At 46.2% G+C, this 17,567-nt stretch overlaps 2 long non-coding RNA genes across 2 annotated transcripts; both read left to right on the top strand.

Annotated features, from left to right (window-relative positions):
• Window positions 1-10,926: 10,926 nt before the first annotated feature.
• On the top strand, window positions 10,927-11,548 carry LOC141130080 (uncharacterized). The gene is made up of 3 exons (XR_012241979.1): window positions 10,927-11,089; window positions 11,178-11,277; window positions 11,372-11,548. It is a non-coding gene; the product is annotated as an uncharacterized lncRNA (long non-coding RNA).
• Window positions 11,549-11,808: 260 nt separating this feature from the next.
• Window positions 11,809-12,265, top strand: LOC141130081 (uncharacterized). The gene is made up of 2 exons (XR_012241980.1): window positions 11,809-11,903; window positions 12,055-12,265. It is a non-coding gene; the product is annotated as an uncharacterized lncRNA (long non-coding RNA).
• The last annotated feature ends 5,302 nt before the right edge of the window (window positions 12,266-17,567 follow it).

Here is a 17,567-nt window from a genome sequence, read left to right as displayed (position 1 = left end):
GTGCGTTGTGTACAGGAAGGTGGGTTCTGGCATGCGTTGTGCACAGGAAGGTGGGTTCTGGAGTGCATTGTATACAGGAAGGTGGGTCCTGGCGTGCGTTATGTACAGGATGGAGGGTTCTGGAGTGCGTTATGTACAGAAAGGTGGGTTCTGGTGTGCGTTATGTACAGGAAGGTATGTTCTGGTGTATGTTATGTACAGGAAGGTGGGTTCTGGTGTATGTTATGTACAGGAAGGTGGGTTCTGGCGTGCATTATGTACAGGAAGGTGGGCTCTGGCATGCGTTATGTACAGGAAGGTGGGTTCTGGCGTGCGTTATGTACAGGAAGGTGGGTTCTGGTGTGCGTTATGTACAGGAAGGTGGGTTCTGGTGTATGTTATGTACAGGAAGGTGGGTTCTGGTGTATGTTATGTACAGGAAGGTGGGTTCTGGTGTATGTTATCTACAGGAAGGTGGGTTCTGGCGTGCATTATGTACAGGAAGGTGGGTTCTGGCGTGCGTTATGTACAGGAAGGTGGGTTCTGGCATGCGTTATGTACAGGAAGGTGGGTTTTGGTGTATGTTATGTACAGGAAGGTGGGTTCTGGTGTATGTTATGTACAGGAAGGTGGGTTCTGGTGTATGTTATGTACAGGAAGGTGGGTTCTGGTGTATGTTATGTACAGGAAGGTGGGTTCTGGTGTATGTTATCTACAGGAAGATGGGTTCTGGTGTATGTTATGTACAGGAAGGTGGGTTCTGGCGTGCGTTATGTACAGGAAGGTGGGTTCTGGCGTGCGTTATGTACAGGAAGGTGGGTTCTGGCATGCGTTATGTACAGGAAGGTGGGTTCTGGTGTATGTTATGTACAGGAAGGTGGGTTCTGGTGTATGTTATGTACAGGAAGGTGGGTTCTGGTGTATGTTATGTACAGGAAGGTGGGTTCTGGTGTATGTTATGTACAGGAAGGTGGGTTCTGGCGTGTGTTATGTACAGGAAGGTGGGTTCTGGCGTGCGTTATGTACAAGAAGGTGGGTTCTGGCATGCGTTATGTACAGGAAGGTGGGTTCTGGTGTATGTTATGTACAGGAAGCTGGGTTCTGGTGTATGTTATGTACAGGGTTCAAGAGAACACTAGGTACAGAGTCCATTCATCCATGTACATCCCAATACTGCACCTCTCCTCCACTGGTAATGACTTCTGCAATACACACACCTCTCCTCTCCCCTCATCTTCCCATCCCCCAAAGCTCCACCATCCTCCACATGATTACCTTTGTAAAAGTACTTTTCTGTAAACTCCTTTTCAGCTTCTGAACTCCCCGACCAGATAGGAGATAAGGATCCTGGTGCAGAGCAGGGAGGCTGTTGAAGGAGCCATGGGAGAGCTGCTCTACCCCCACTTTCAATTAATGCACAAACTGAGATCTGAAAAAACCTGCCTTGGTACCTTTTCCCCAGCCAGCAATGTACGAATGCCTCTTCCCCTATACACTGGTTGCTTGACAAAGGGGGCGGTATGAGTAGTAGTCCCGCCCATACCCGACATCACAGCTCTCATCTGACAGTCTCTAGTCCACGCTGCACAGTGGACATCCAGCTGGCTTGCTTGCCCATCACATTCCCTGGCTGTGCTGGATGTTATATCAGCAACAGAATGTGTATGCTCCCCTCTCGCTCTCTGTAGCGGCCCCCGGAGGGGGGAAGGGCGGGCCCCTCCGGGGATGCTCGGGTCCCTTACAGGAGTACTGCCTGTACCCCCCTGATGGCGGTCCTGTTTGCAAGCATCTGCCAGAACACCCAGCATATCAAATCCGGCCAGAGGGAAGCACAGGCCCGCTGAAGACTTGGCATTGCAAATCTGTTGCCTCTGTCAGAAGCAGTTCATGTACCATCACAGCCAGATTTACAGTCCACACCCATGGCCTCTCAAAGATCCCGGCCAGTTACTAGATCTCACTCTGTACCCCTTGCTGAAGGTGAAAACAGCAAGGAGGAACAGAAAGATTGTCTGTGGCCATCTCAAATGAAAGGACCTGCCACCCCCCCCCTTTTCTTCTCCTCCCAAGGTGACTGAGGTGACTCTCAGACCAGAGGCTCCTGAGTTTGTACCTCAAAGTCCACCTTTTGAAGAGTTGGAAGACCCTCAATCTTCCCTGCTGACAACAGACCCCTAAGACTTTCCATCCTTCATTGAGGAAGTTGAAGCTGATATGCAGGAAGAAGAAGAGACCAGTGTGCCTGTAACCCCACAACCTAAACAACAGCGAGAGCGAAGGGTTATTCACCCGCCCTAAAGACTAACATATTATACTTTGGGTGAAAGCTCTGAGGAGGTTGTTCTCATTGTAAAAAGGACTCTTGAAGTAAATGACCCTTCCACCGCAGATTTGATGGTGGACAATCCCAACTCACTGTCAGGGCTGGGCTCAGCCCTTCCTTCTCTGAGCTGGCCGCTCAGCTGTCGGCTAATTGCCAGCTCCTATCTCTCCACAGTTACTCAGCTGTTGATGATATCCTGCTTGTCAGTCCTGCCTACTTAAGCCATCCAGTCCAGAGGATCTCTGCCTTCACCTTGGTCAACATCACAGAAACTCACAAATCTCCTGCGATCCTGTTCAAGACTTGCTTTGCTGACATCCCTTCTGGGTCCAGATCCTGCTTGCTGTTCCACTACATTGATCCCTGACTTCTGACTTGGCTGACTATCCGTTCCGGTTACTGAACTTTGGCTATGTTTTGACTACGTTTGTTCTTTTTACTTTTATGATTATAAAGTGTGATTTACTGTACTTCTGTCTCGGCCTGTTTCTTGGTTTCTGACACTCACTCCCTGGCACATCTAACTGGGCCATTCCAGTTAAGGTGACCTGTAGGCAGGACAACTTCCCCTCCTATGCTAATTGGTGGGATGTTCCTCTGCCAGGGTTTTATGCAGATGTAAATTGTATGGTTTCCTGTGCACACTAACCTGTTTTTTTGTTTTTTTTTCGTGTGTATATCAAAAGCATGTAACAGGTCATAGACTCTTTACCTCCTTTGGCGGACAAAATAATCTTTGGTGGAGGGAGTGTGTAGTGGGGGCTACTCTATCACCTGTGGTCCCGCACCTCCCGCCTTTACCGCCAGTGACCGCCGGACTGAATAGACACTAACATAGGCACTCACTGAGGGAGACCACGCCTGTTAGACCCTGTGGAGGATTTCTCCCCCTCCCTCTCCTCTTCCTGTGTCCCTATTGGCAGGGAGAGGGAGCCAATCAAGCAGCAGCAGAAGACCACAGGACTTGAAGTCTCATCACAATACAGCCCCATTGATTTCTACAGGGGGTGGAACTACCAAGCCCAGCCTGCTTTGCAAGAAGGGGGGGCTAACTAAAGACTTAAAGAGGGAGTCCCGCGAAAAAAAATGTAAAAGTCAGCAGCTACAAATACTGCAGCTGCTGACTTTTAAAATAAGGACACTTACCTGTCCCAGGGTCCAGCGATGTTGTGCCCGAGACCGAACTGTCCCTCGGTACTCGGGTGCTGCCGCCACCATTCTTTGTAAGGGAATCAGGAAGTGAAGCGTTGCGGCTTCACTTCCTGGTTCCCTACTGTTCCCTGCTGTCTCTGGGACCCGTGCGTGTCCCAGCAGACAGCACGGGGGGGGGGGGGGGGGGAGGGGGCATAGACTCCCGTGCAGGGCCGTCTTTAATATGGTTTGGACCCCGGGCAAACATTTTTTTTGGGCCCCCCCCCAATTCAATTTTGCTTTTCACCCCAACATCTCAAAAAACAGACACAAACATAGATTTATCTTTAAAAAACATTACAGCCTCGTCATATCACAGCACCCATTACATTGCAGCCTCCTCATATCACAGCCCCCATTGCATTGCAGACCTTTCCACATTATAGTGCCCCTTTACACATCACAGCGCCCCCGTTACATTAGAGTCCCCTTCATGTCCAGGGCTGGACTGGGACAAAAATGTGGCCCTGGACTTCATCCAGACCGACCCAGGGCATAACACATCAGGGGACAGGACACAGAACATCATGACACAGCACATCAGGGCACAGCACATCAGGGCACAGGGTACAGCACATCAGGGTACAGAGCCCAGCACATCAGGGTAGAGGGTATAGCACATCAGGACACAGCACATCAGGGTACAGGGTATAGCACATCAGGTCACAGCACATCAGGGTACAGAGCCCAGCACATCAGGGTACAAGGTATAGCACATCAGGACACAGCACATCAGGGTACAGAGCCCAGCACATCAGGGTACAGGGTATAGCCCATCAGGGTACAGCACATCAGGGCACATCAGGACACAGCACATCAGGGCACATCAGGGTACAGCACATCAGGGTACAGAGCCCAGCACATCAGGGTAGAGGGTATAGCACATCAGGACACCGCACATCAGGGTACAGGGTATAGCACATCAGGACACAGCACATCAGGGTACAGGGTATAGCACATCAGGGCACAGCACATCAGGGCACATCATGACACAGCACATCAGGACACAGCACATCAGGGCACAGCACATCAGGGCACAGCACATCAGGGTAGAGGGTATAGCACATCAGGACACCGCACATCAGGACACAGCACATCAGGGTACAGGGTATAGCACATCAGGACACAGCACATCAGGGTACAGGGTACAGCACATCAGGACACAGCACATCAGGGTACAGAGCCCAGCACATCAGGGCACAGCACATCAGGGCACAGGGTACAGCACATCAGGGTACAGAGCCCAGCACATCAGGGTACAGGGTATAGCACATCAGGACACAGCACATCAGGGTACAGTGTATAGCACATCAGGACACAGCACATCAGGGTACAGGGTACAGCACATCAGGACACAGCACATCAGGGTACAGTGTATAGCACATCAGGACACAGCACATCAGGGTACAGGGTATAGCACATCAGGACACAGCACATCAGGGTACAGGGTACAGCACATCAGGACACAGCACATCAGGGTACAGTGTATAGCACATCAGGACACAGCACATCAGGGTACAGGGTATAGCACATCAGGGCACAGCACATTAGGGTACAGGGTATAGCACATCAGGACACAGCACATCAGGGCACAGGGTATAGCACATCAGGACACAGCACATCAGGGCACAGCACATCAGGGCACATCAGGGCACAGCACATCAGGACACAGCACATCAGGGCACATCAGGACACAGCACATCAGGGCACAGGTCACAGTACATCAGGGCACACGACATTGGGGCACAGCACATCAGGGCACGGGGCACAAAGCACATAAGGGCATGGGGCACATCAGGGTACATTGGGGCACATCAAAGCACATGGGGCACATCAGGGTACATTGGGGTACATCGCGGCGGACCTCACCGCAGAACAACTGGGAAACGATGCAAAAGGCAAATTAGGCGGCCGCTGGAACCGGCCCACTGAGCCATCGGCCCACCGGAAACTCCCGGTAGTCCCGATGGCCAGTACATGCCTGTTCATGTCATAGTGCCCCTTTACACATCACAGCACCCCAATTACATTGCAGCCATTGTCACATCACACATTCACATGTATGTGTTTTGGCGGCCCGCATTTGCGCAGGCACAGCAGCCCATTCATTTGAATGGGTTGCCATGCCTGCGTTTCCTGCAGAAAAAAAAGTTGCATGCAGCATTTTAAAAATGCAGTGGCCTTGAAATTCATTCGGCTTTTGCACCATGCGACTTACCTGCAGTTCCTGCGCACACAAACGTACTGTGTCTTTAAAAGCGTGGCCTAAACATCTAAAAATGCAGCAAGTTTGCCAGAGCAGGAACTGCAGGTAAGTCACATGGAGCAAAAGTATAATGAACAGACAGTGCTGTATTTCATTGCTTGATGGGCATAGGTGTGTGCAGCCCTATTAAATGCTGCATGCACCTTTTTTTTTTGCAGGAAACGCAGACATGGCAGTCCATTCAAATGATTGGGCACTGTGCCTGCACAAATGTGGGCCACCAAAACACATACATGTGAACCAGCTAGGCCCAAAATAAGCCCATCAAGCAGTTCACACTGAGGCGCTTTGCAGGCGCTATAGCGCTAAAAATAGTGCCTGCAAAGTGCCCTGAAACAGCGGCTCCATTCACTCCAGTGTGAAAGCCCCAAGGGCTTTCACACTGGAGCGGTGCGCTGGCAGGGCGTCAGAAAAAGTCCTGCCAGCAGCTTCTTTGGAGCGCATTAGGAGCGGCGAACTCACCGCTCCTAAAGCGCCCCTGCCCATTGAAATCAATGGACAGCGCCGCTGAACCGCCGGCAAAGCACCGCCGTAGCGGTGCTTTGCAGGCGCTTTTAACCCTTTTTCGGCTGCTAGCAGGGGTTTAAAGTGCCCCGCTAGAGGCCGAAAAGCGCAGCAAAAACGACGGTAAAGCGCCACTAAAAACAGTGGCGTTTTACCACCAATGCCCGGGTGCTTTCAGTGTGAAAGCAGCCTAAATACAGTATGCCATGTTCCTGTAAATCATGCTGTGTGCTCTCCTCTGAGGCCTCACTCAGCCTGGACAGTGGACTACAGAATGGCTAAGTTTTTTTTAACTTTCTTTTATTACACAAGACATGGCATGGGGATAGGGGGAGCATGAGCCAGGGGAGGAGAATAGACCTTACCTGGTCGTGGAAAGCTAAATTCTCCACACTGCTCCTTAGTTTTTTCACTTCACCAGGCACTCTCCACTCCGCGCTGCCCAGGGCCCTGTCTCACTCCTCTTCCGCTTCTCCGAGTCAGTGCTAACACAGCACTGTCTGCACTCATAGCAAGGGGCGGGGCCAGAGCGTCAGTGGAGCTCAAGGCCCCGCCCACAAACGGCCCGCTCCTCAAATGAAAAAAAAAAGGCACTGGCAGTCTGGGCGCCGTGCGCGCCGCTGCGGCTGTCAACACATAATTCAGCGCCGATTTGCGGGCAGCGCGCAGAGGTAACGGGCAGCTCTGCTTTGGGCCCTAAGCAATGACAGGGCCCTGGGCAGCTGCCCCGTTTGCCCTGCGCTAAAGACGGCCCTGCTCCCGTGGGAGTCTATGCCAGAAGTGGGTGCAAATACCTGTCTTAGAAAGGTATCTGCACCCCCCTCCCCCTTGAAAGGTGCCAAATGTAACACTGGAGGGAGGGTTCCGAAAAGCGGAGGTTCAATTTTTGTGTGAACCTCCGCTTTAAGCTTGTTGGTATGTGGAGAGATCACCATGAGGCAGGGAGGTGAATGGAGATGTGAGGAGAGACTACAGGCACCCGCTGAAGAACCATCCAAAGACGGTTCCAGAGACCATCCAGAGACCATCCAGAGACGGTTGAAGATGACTGTACCTTCTGTACCACCTAATATCTCTATTTTTATGTGGAATATCTCTGAAATTATGTGAGATCTAACGTTAAAACCACTTGATCTTACCGGATCTAACAAATATCTATTAGCCTGAATGATTTTTTTGGCCAGAAAATTTGATAAGGGGGGCTAACCCGTCCATATGTACCACCTAATATCTCTATTTTGATGTGGAATATCTCTGAAATTATGTGGATCTAGCGTTAAAACCACTTGATCTTACTGGATCTAACAAATATCTATAAGCCTGAATGATTTTTGGCCAGAAAATTGCATGTGGGGGGGGCTAACCCGTCCATATGTACTACCTAATATCTCTATTTGGATCTGGAATATCTGTGAAATTATGTGAGATCTCATGTTAAAACCACTTGATCTTATCGGATCTAACGAATATCTATTATGCCGCGTACACACGGTCGGACTTTTCGTCTACAAAAGTCCAACGGACGCTGACGGACTAAAGCTGGCTGGTAATCCGATCGTGTGTGGGCTTCTCCGGACTTTCAACGGACTTTTTCAGCCTCAAATCCGACGGACTTTAGATTTGAAACATGCTTCAAATCTTTCCGACGGACTCGAGTCCGGTCGAAAAATCCGCTCGTCTGTATGCTAGTCTGACGGACAAAAACCCACGCTAGGGCAGCTATTGGCTACTGGCTATCAACTTCCTTATTTTAGTCCGGTGTACGTCATCACGTAAGAATTCGACGGACTTTTGTGTGATCGTGTGTAGGCAAGTCTGTTCGTTAGAAAGTCCGCCGCAAGTCCGTCGAAAGTCCGTCGAAAGTCTGTCGGACAGGCTGTCGGACTTTTGTAGCTGAAAAGTCCGACCGTGTGTACGCCCCATTAGCCTGAATGATTTTTTGCCAGAAAATTTGATAAGGGGGGGCTAATCCATCCATATGTACCACCTAATATCTCTATTTTGATGTGGAATATCTCTGAAATTATGTGAGATCTAACGTTAAAACCACTTGATCTTACCGGATCTAATGAATATCTATTAGCCTGAATGATTTTTTGCCAGAAAATTGCATGTGGGGGGGCTAACCCGTCCATATGTACCACCTAATATCTCTATTTTGATGTGGAATATCTCTGAAATTATGTGAGATCTAACGTTAAAACCACTTGATCTTACCGGATCTAACGAATATCTATTAACCTGAACGATTTTTGGCCAGAAAATTTGATAGGGGGGGCCCCCCTCATTAATCACTTAATAAGTCTTTAAGTATGTGAGATCTAACGTTAAAACCACTTTATTTTACCGGATCTAAAAATAGCTTCCAAAATAGCTAACTGTTTAGTCAATTTTTTAATAAGGGGGGGCTGATGACGGGTTAGCCCCCCCAGCAAATAACTATTAATATTGCTTCTTCTGTGTGAGATCTAACGCAAACAACGGTTGATCTAATCTGATCTAACAAAGATCTAACAAACTGCATAAGATTTTTTAAAAATTTTGATATGGGGGGCTAACCCGGCAGAGCTATTGTTTATGCTCTTAGTACCACAGTATACGCTGGGTGTGACCATAAAAGGTACCTCTGTTGAGTGCATTATATTTGTTTTTGTCATGCTTATGTGGATTAACATTGGTGTACCAATCTGCTATGCTATTTGGGTTGCCACCTTCTCTTCAAGTCAAACCTGAACACTTTAGCAGTGCACAGCAATTTTTTTTATAGTATAAACTATACATATATTTTGCAATTAAATAACATTTCTAATTATATTAAGTTAATCACAAGAGTCCCCTTTTACATCTGAATCCGCAGAGTTCTCCTTTTACATCTGAATCCGCAGAGTTCTCCTTTTACATCTGAATCCGCAGAGTTCTCCTATTACATCTGAATCCGCAGAGTTCTCCTTTTACATCTGAATCCAGAGTTCCCTTTTTACATCTGAATGCAGAGAGTTTCTTTACACTGTAAGGGGGACTCTGCAGACTCTGATGTAAGGGAGAACTCTGGGGACTCTAACATAAGGGATGCTCTGGGAACCCCGAGAACTCTGATGTATGGAGAGGACTCTGATGTAAGGGGGGACACTGTGGCCTCTGGTGTAAAGGGGAACTCTGATGTAAGTGGTGCCCTGAGAACCCTGATTTACCTTAGTGTACTCACTTAGAGGCAGGAGAGAGAAGGGGGAGACTTCAGTCACAGACCTGGATGGATGGTGAGCTCACTCACCCCTTGGCAGTCATCGCCTCTCATCCAGATGTATCTGAGGCTGCTGGACTTCAAATTTCCAGCCCTCACTTTCTTTTTCTGAGGCACAGCTCCGGGGATTGGAGTGTGGGCAGACACAGAGGGGTAGGGGCTGGAAGAAGAGGAGTAGATCTCCTCTCCCTCTATGCTATGTTGTACTGTAATTTTTATCTGCCAATACAGTCTGCTTATTTTCTTTAAAGGGCAGTGTGTGCAATCTTTGTATGTCTGCTGGGAGTTCCCAGCCATGCTATTCTGGTGGTGTCAGCGAGGCCTCGCCTAGGGCTAAAGAGAGCAGAAAGGGTGCTACATACATTTCTGTGATTTTGACATGTCCCAGGGGGAGAATTTTTTTTTAACCATTAGTAACACTGGGGTCGATTTACTAAAACTGGAGCGTGAAAAATCTAGTTCACATCTGCATAAAAACCAATCAGCTTCCAGGTTTTATTGTCAAAGTTTGGCTACCATGAACAGCTGCCCCAGATTCTGAGTGCACCAGTTTTAGTAAATCTCCCCCACTGACTGTGATAACATATTCATCTGGCCATTGCAAACTTCAGGGCTGTTTTAGCACAGCTCCCTCTTTCTAGCTGATGTGAGTGATTGCACTTTTTGCTCCTTGTGATTTGTTTTTTAAAGTTGAACTAAAGGCAAAACTTTTTTTTGGATAGAGTAGAGAGGGATTAGAACCCCTGACAGTTTTTATTTCTGTCTATTTATCCTGTTTGCAGTTGAACAAAAGTCAACGAAAATCCTGAATTTTGGATTGATGCCAGAAGAGTAATAGAGGGTAAATATTCAAAATTGTATTCTCATTGTATTCTCATTTGTATCAGCTTTGCAAAAGTTTTTGTATTTGTTTGTATTTATTTCTTATTTTTTGTTTAACCTGGACCCTGTGGTTCTCTATGTTTTGTATGGTCTTTGTGGCTGGACACTGCGGGTCGAGGCGCAGGGATATTCCCTCCGCCCCCAGAGACCCCTGGGGACTGTCGGGCCGATTGGGGAATCTTCCCCTCACCCTGCGCCCCTGCCCGCGTCTTACTTCACTACTGGGGGGTCCCACCCCTGGATCACTTTCACTGCCTGCTCCTCTTTCATCACATGGGGGGGTGCGGTTCTGCCCCCTGTCGGGGAGGACAGAGCTGGCGCCGCTGGTGCTTGTACGGACGCCCGGGGCAGTACAATCCTTGTCTGCCCCAGGTGTCCGCGTATTGCTCACACTGCCCGGCTTCCTGCATTCCATCGGCGGATGGGGGTTTGGTGGCGCCTTGGGACCGCCCGCTCCACGGTGTCTCCATCCTCCCATTGGCCATGCGGGGGCCGTACTGTCTGGGCATGCGCGCGCGATGCATGCCGGAGCCTGTAGTCTCCTGGGTGCTGTCCAGTGCGCACGCGCGGACGCCTCTTTCTAGCATCCGCACACCTGATCATTACCTGATCAGGTGTGGGGGGCACATAAGTAGCCGGCCTGTCCTAGATCACCACGCTGGACGAAGGAAACACCTGTCTCTGCTCTGCACATATTAGCCAGGTAATTTTGGATGATGATCTACCTTTTCAGCTATTCTTAACAAATTGTCCTTTTACATTCAACTTAGCTCCTATTCATCTCTTCCCAGGATTCATTAATTCTCTGCCAGTGTTCAACCTGTGACTTTTACGGTAATTCTGTGAACACTGATCCCTGAACAGTCACATGTTTTGTGAATGGCTTACTAGGTAAGCTGTCTTTTGAAATTCATCTCATCTCCCATCCCCAACTAAACTGTTCCTTCACTTCTAATTTAGTTCCTCTTTATTTATCCTCCCTCAGGACCTACTAACTCCCTGCCACTTTTCAATCTTATTCCTATGCAAATCATGTGAACACTGGTGTCTGGTGTTATCCACATGTCTTGCAAATAGCTCATTAGCTAAGCAATTTTTTGTTATCTCTTTTACCCCTCTACAAGATCATTGCTAAATATATCTACAATGCTAATTCGTTTATGTCCTCCCTTATAGGTCATTATCTAACATTTTTACCGATTGTTCCTGTTTATCCTTGAATCCATCCACAGGCGTTTTCCCCTCGATTAATCAACTTGCTTTTAATAAATAGTGTAAGTTCTCTAGAGGCTCTTATGCCCCATTTAATTGATGTATAATGCATTACCCCCCTTGTTCCTTAAACCAAATGTTTAATAAACACCCAATATTCACATACCTACCATTAATTCCCAACTATCAATATATTCAATTGCCAGGTTTTCTGTGTGCCCCCTGCAAGCACAAATACGGTGCAGCCTGCCCTCCCCCCTTCCGGGGGTCTCCTGCCGCGCATCCCCTGGGTGTCTGTTGCTCAGGTATGTTTGGGATCCCGGGGCTTGTACGTGGTTGCCTCCCTGTGTGAAAATGTCCAGCCATAACATTCCAACATCTAGTAACATTTATAACTGTCCATATTCTAGCGTTCCTATTTATTTATATGATTTTTTTTTGTATCCCAATGTATAGATTTTTTGATATTGCATTAGAGCTCTTGTTCCCTGAGGAAGCCAATGCCTTGGCGAAACATGTAGGAAACCGAGCCCTTACTTCAAAGGCCTTCTCCATCTGGCCCACCCTACTGCATTTGGGTCACACGCAATATTTATGTTTTTTGGTTGTTAATTATTTTATTGCTCTTTCTATGTATTTATTGTGAAATAAAATATTTGTAATTTTATATCTCCTTCTCATTTCCATACCTTTTACTCTAGCACAGTTATAATCCCCTGTCCCTTTATTCATTAATTATTCAATTACTTTAGGATGAGGTGCCGTATCTAACACAACCATCTAGCCACACCTGCATCTATTCAAAAGGGGACACTAGTTTTGTTGATTCCCTCACTTTGGAGGGACTTCCTCTCATTTCCTGTTTTGGCTGTGGGACAGGAAGTAAAGGGAAATCTTTCAAATGGGACACATGGCAAAAAAAAAAAAGAAAAACTGATGGGTATACCCCTCCATTACTCTATCCAATAAGAAAAAAGTTTCCCCCTTAACTCTAGTTTAAGTAAAACTTATGGCATCAGACATTCTGGTAGGTTAATTGGCTCCTGTCTAAATTATCCTTAGTATGTGTATGTATGAATATGAGTTAGGGACCTTAGATTGTAAGCTCACTGAGGGCAGGGACTGATGTGAATGTACAATATATATTAAGCATTATATAAATTCTTGGTGCTATATAAATACCAATAATAAATAAAATAAATAAATGCACCCCTACGTTACTGGCATGGCTTTGATGCTTCTTGGTAGAAAGTGAGGTAGTTCCTCATTATCGTCACTAGGTGTCATTGTTGTTGCATCTTTGAGGATGGCAGTACCCCTTCAAAAAATATGCTTTAATGGTGTAGAAAATGATTTTATTTTGGTAGTTTTATAACATGTCATTTCATGGTTTGGTGGTTTGCATCTTTAGCTGCAGTACATAAAATATAGCCCTGTAACTAAAAGTTGGGGAAAATGCCACCATTCTTTACCCACTTCAGTACCAGGCACTTACGCCCCTTCCTGCCCAGGACAATCTTCAGCTCTCAGCGCTGTCACACATTGAATGACAATTGCGTGGTCATGTAACACTGTACCCAAACAAAATTTTTATCATTTTCTTCCCACATATAGAGCTTTATTTTGGTGGTATTTGATCACCTCTGGGGTTTTTATTTTTTGATAAACAAACTAAAAAGACCAAAATTTTTGAAAAAAAAAAAGTTTTTCTTAGTTTTTGTCATAAAATTTTGTTTTCCCATTCACTGACGGGCACTGAGGCGGCACTGATGGGCACTGATGAGGCAGAACTGATGGGCACTGATGAGGCAGCACTGATGGGCACTGAGGAGTTGGCACTGATATGTAGAATTGATGGGCACTGATAGGTGGCACTGATATGCAGCACTAATGGGGACCAATAGGCGGCACTGATAGGCACTGAAAGGTGGCACTGATGGGCACTGACAGGCGGCACTGATGGGCTCTGACAGGCGGCTGTGATGGGCACTGACAGGCGTCTGTGATGGGCACTGATAGGTGGTACTGATTGGCACTGACAGGTTGCACTGATGGGCAGCACTGATGATGAGGTACTGATGTCTTACTGACAGGTGTTACTGCTGGGCATTGATTGGCACTGATTGCCACTGTGGTGGGCACTTGAAGGGTTTTTTATTGGGGGAATGCTAGGCACTGATTGGTAGTGTTTTTTGTACATCTGAGGGGATTAGAACCCCTGATAGGTTTTTATTACTGTCTGTGTCCCCATTTGGAAGATTTGCCTTTTTTTATTGTTCTAGTGACGATCGGCGGGGGTGTAGCTAGGATTGTGAAGGATCTGGTGCACCCTTAGCACCGCAATTAGAAGCAAGATGTTGTGCACCGAGCATGTCTTGACAATTGCATGTTATGGGACAGGCTTATAGAGGTATAGTTAAACAGGATCTGAGCTTACATGCTTTATACACAGCACACAAATATCATAATCCCTGTACACATAAAATATGGTATTAACCACTTCAGCCCCGAAAGGATTTACCCCCTTCCTGACCAAGTCCTTTTTTGCAGTATGGCACTGCATCGCTTTAACTGACAATTGCGCGGCCGTGCGATGTTGTACCCAAAAAAAATTGACGTCCTTTTTTTACCCACAAATAGAGCTTTTTTTTGGTGGTATTTGATCACCTCTGCGGTTTTTATTTTTTGCGCTATAAACAAAAAAATTTCTTCCTCAGTTTAGGCCAGTATGTATTCTTCTACATATTTTTGGTAAAAAAAAAAAATCGCAATAAGCGTATATTTATTGGTTTTCACAAAAGTTATCGCGTCTACAAAATAGGGGATAGATTTATGGCATTTTTATTATTGTAATTTTCTTATTAGTAATGTCGTAGATCTGCAATTTTTATCATGACTGCAACATTGCTACGGACAAATCGGACACTTTGACACTATTTTGGGACCATTGGCATTTATACAGCGATTAGTGCTATAAAAATGCACTGATTACTGTGTAAATGTCACTGGCAGGGAAGGGGTTAAACACTACGGGGTAATCAAGTGTGTTCCCTAGATGTGTTCAAACTGTAGGGGGGATGGGCTTACAAGAACATGACAGAGATCACTGCTCCTGATCACTGGGAGCAGCAGATCCCTGTTATGTTGCTAGGCAGAACAGGGAAATGCCTTGTTTACATAGGCATCTCCCCGTCCTGCCTCTCCGTGCCAAGATCGTGGGCCACCGGTGGACATCGAGTCCCCGGGGACGCTCCCGCTAGCCGCCGATGATGGAGTGGCGTACGGGTACGTCATTTTGCACAACCGTGCCACTTTTCCTTCATATATCAGCATGAGTCGGTCGGCAAGTGGTTAAGAGAGACTCCTTCTCAATCATTAATAGTGTGCAATGTTGCAGGGAGTGTACACAGGCAGAGACACTCAGGAGCTACCTGTAAGTGATACCTGGGGTCATGTGTACACCTCCCTGTAAAACCACACACTGACAATTCAGTCTGAAAGCAGAAGCTGCTTATATGCAATGTGACAGCTGCGGGGGCTGGAGGATGTTGGCATCCAACACTCCTAGAAGTGTCAGATTCCTATTCATTCTGCAAAGCTTGCACTATAAATAAAGGAGCAATCATCTTTTCAAAAATAGCACTCATGTATCTGTTATTTTTAAAATTAAAACTTTTACAGTACCACCAAAATATAGAAAAAAAAATTCAAATCCCCCAGGGGACCAAGTGCATATAGCACTCAGTCCCTTTCTTTGTTCTTGTTAAAGCTGACTGTACTCCAAGCTGAAGCCCAATTTGTGGGCGTTCCTATGAGGATACTACAGCCAGCGCTGTAAGGATCAAAGGGGTTGATTTACGTAAGGCAAATAGACTGTGCATTTTGTAAGTGCAGTTGGGATTTGCTCCAGAGAGCTTAGTAAATGAAGTGCATTGTGATTGCTTGCACATGATTTAATGATGGAATTTAGAATTTCCCCTCATTTACTAAGCTCTGGAGCAACTGCACCTTGCAGAGTGCACAGTATATTTGCCTTTAGTAAATCAACTCCACAGTGTCTGTCTTTACTCTTTCAGTAAAAAAGTATGTTCCAGATTACCTTGCATAGGACTCCTGTTCCCTGCCAGTGAGGACCGGCACAGCTGAGAACCGAGGCACCAACAAGAGATGCAGAGCTTGTGCTCCGAGTACCTGCTGCCAGTGACACCCATGACCATAAGCCAGTCCACCGACGACGTCATCTCTTTGACGAAACTAGTTGGGCATGGCTACAACACTTCATCATCACGCACGCTTGCTGACCGGCGGGAGAGTACGGTGCAGTCACACAGCCTGCTGCTTTTTGGGTGAGCAATTTTATCTGTTTTTATTGCTATATGCAAGTTGTTTAAACCTATTGCCCAATAATTTGGTTAGTGCGATTCCCTTTGCAAGTTTCACTTGTTATTTTTTGAATAAATGTTTTTTATGGATGACACTATTGCCGTATATGTTGTTTATTTTTATTTTTCATCCTGCTGATGAACCACCCCTGACTGGATCACGTTTCTCGCTTTGGAGTTTCCCTTCATAAGGAGAGTAACACGCGCATTTGACCATATTATATGATGGTCCACACCCATCCGCTAAGAGGCTTTAATACTTGGTGTCATCTGGTTGTGGAAGCACTATGAATTGTGATTGTGGGGACACTGGTGGAGCAAATAAATCGTGAATAATTTGTTTCCTTTGGACTTTCTTGTTTCACATATATGTTTCCTTTTTAGCCCTTATGAATGGGCTCTTATGGGCACTTATTTACATATTTGGTGTGATTTCTTTATACACGTTTTTTCACCTAATTAGTTTGATGTCATTATATTGATTCATTTTAGTGTTTTCACAATATTGAGTTCAATTTTTTTAGCGCTGCTTTATATATTTATCACAATTCTTGCATCTAGTATCACAGACTGCTTAAACGCTTGCTGACCAGCCGCCGTTATTATACAGCAGCAGGTCGGCACGTTCCCGCAAGCCGTCGTAGCTGTACGTCAGCCCTTTAAACGGGGATAGCAGCACTGTGGGGGGAACTGATGCGCGTGGCCGTGATGACCGGTGGTCACGAGCAATCGCGAGCACGAGAGCCAGAACAGGGACGTGTGTGTGTACACACAAATCCCTGTTCTGTGAGGAGAGGAGAGACAGATCGTGTGTTCCTACTAGCTAGGAACAATGATCTGTCATCTCCTCTAGTCACTCCCATTCCCCTACAGCTAGAACACACTGAGGGAACACAGTTAACCCCTTGATCGCCCCCTAGTGTTAACCCATTCCCTGCCAGTGACATTTACACAGTAATCAGTGCATTTTTATAGCACTGATCGCTGTATAAATGTCAATGGTCCCAAAAATGTGTCAAAAGTGTCTAAACTGTCCGCTATAATGTTGCAGTCCCAATAAAAATTGCAGATACCCGCCATTACTAGTAAAAAAAATAATAATAATAAAAATGCCATAAAATTGCCATAAATCTTTGCCATAGTTTGTAGATGCAATAACTTTTGCGCAAACCAATCAATATACGCCTATTGCAAATTTTTATTACCAAAAATATGTAGAAGAATACATATCGGCCTAAACTGAGGAAAAAAATAGCTTTTTTTAAAAAAAAAATTGGGGATAATTATTATAGCAAACATTACAAAATATTATGCCCTTTTCCAAATTGTTGCACTTTTTTTGGTTATAGCGCAAAAATAAAAACCATAGAGGTGATCAAATACCACCAAAAGAAAGCTCCATTTGTGGGTAAAAAAGGACAGTGTTGCACAACCGCGCAATTGTCAGTTAAGGCGACGCAGTGCCGTAACGCAAAAATGGCCCGGTCATTAAGGCAAATCTTCCGGGGCTGAAGTGGTTAAAGTGATTGTAAAGGCTCATTTTAAAAAAAATTAAAATAACAAACATGTTATACTTACCTCCTCTGT

This window comes from Aquarana catesbeiana, linkage group LG02 (genome assembly GCF_042186555.1).
Source record: "Aquarana catesbeiana isolate 2022-GZ linkage group LG02, ASM4218655v1, whole genome shotgun sequence".
Taxonomy (NCBI): domain Eukaryota; kingdom Metazoa; phylum Chordata; class Amphibia; order Anura; family Ranidae; genus Aquarana; species Aquarana catesbeiana.
Note: the sequence above shows the minus strand (reverse complement) of the source record. Positions and strands in the feature narration are given on the sequence as shown.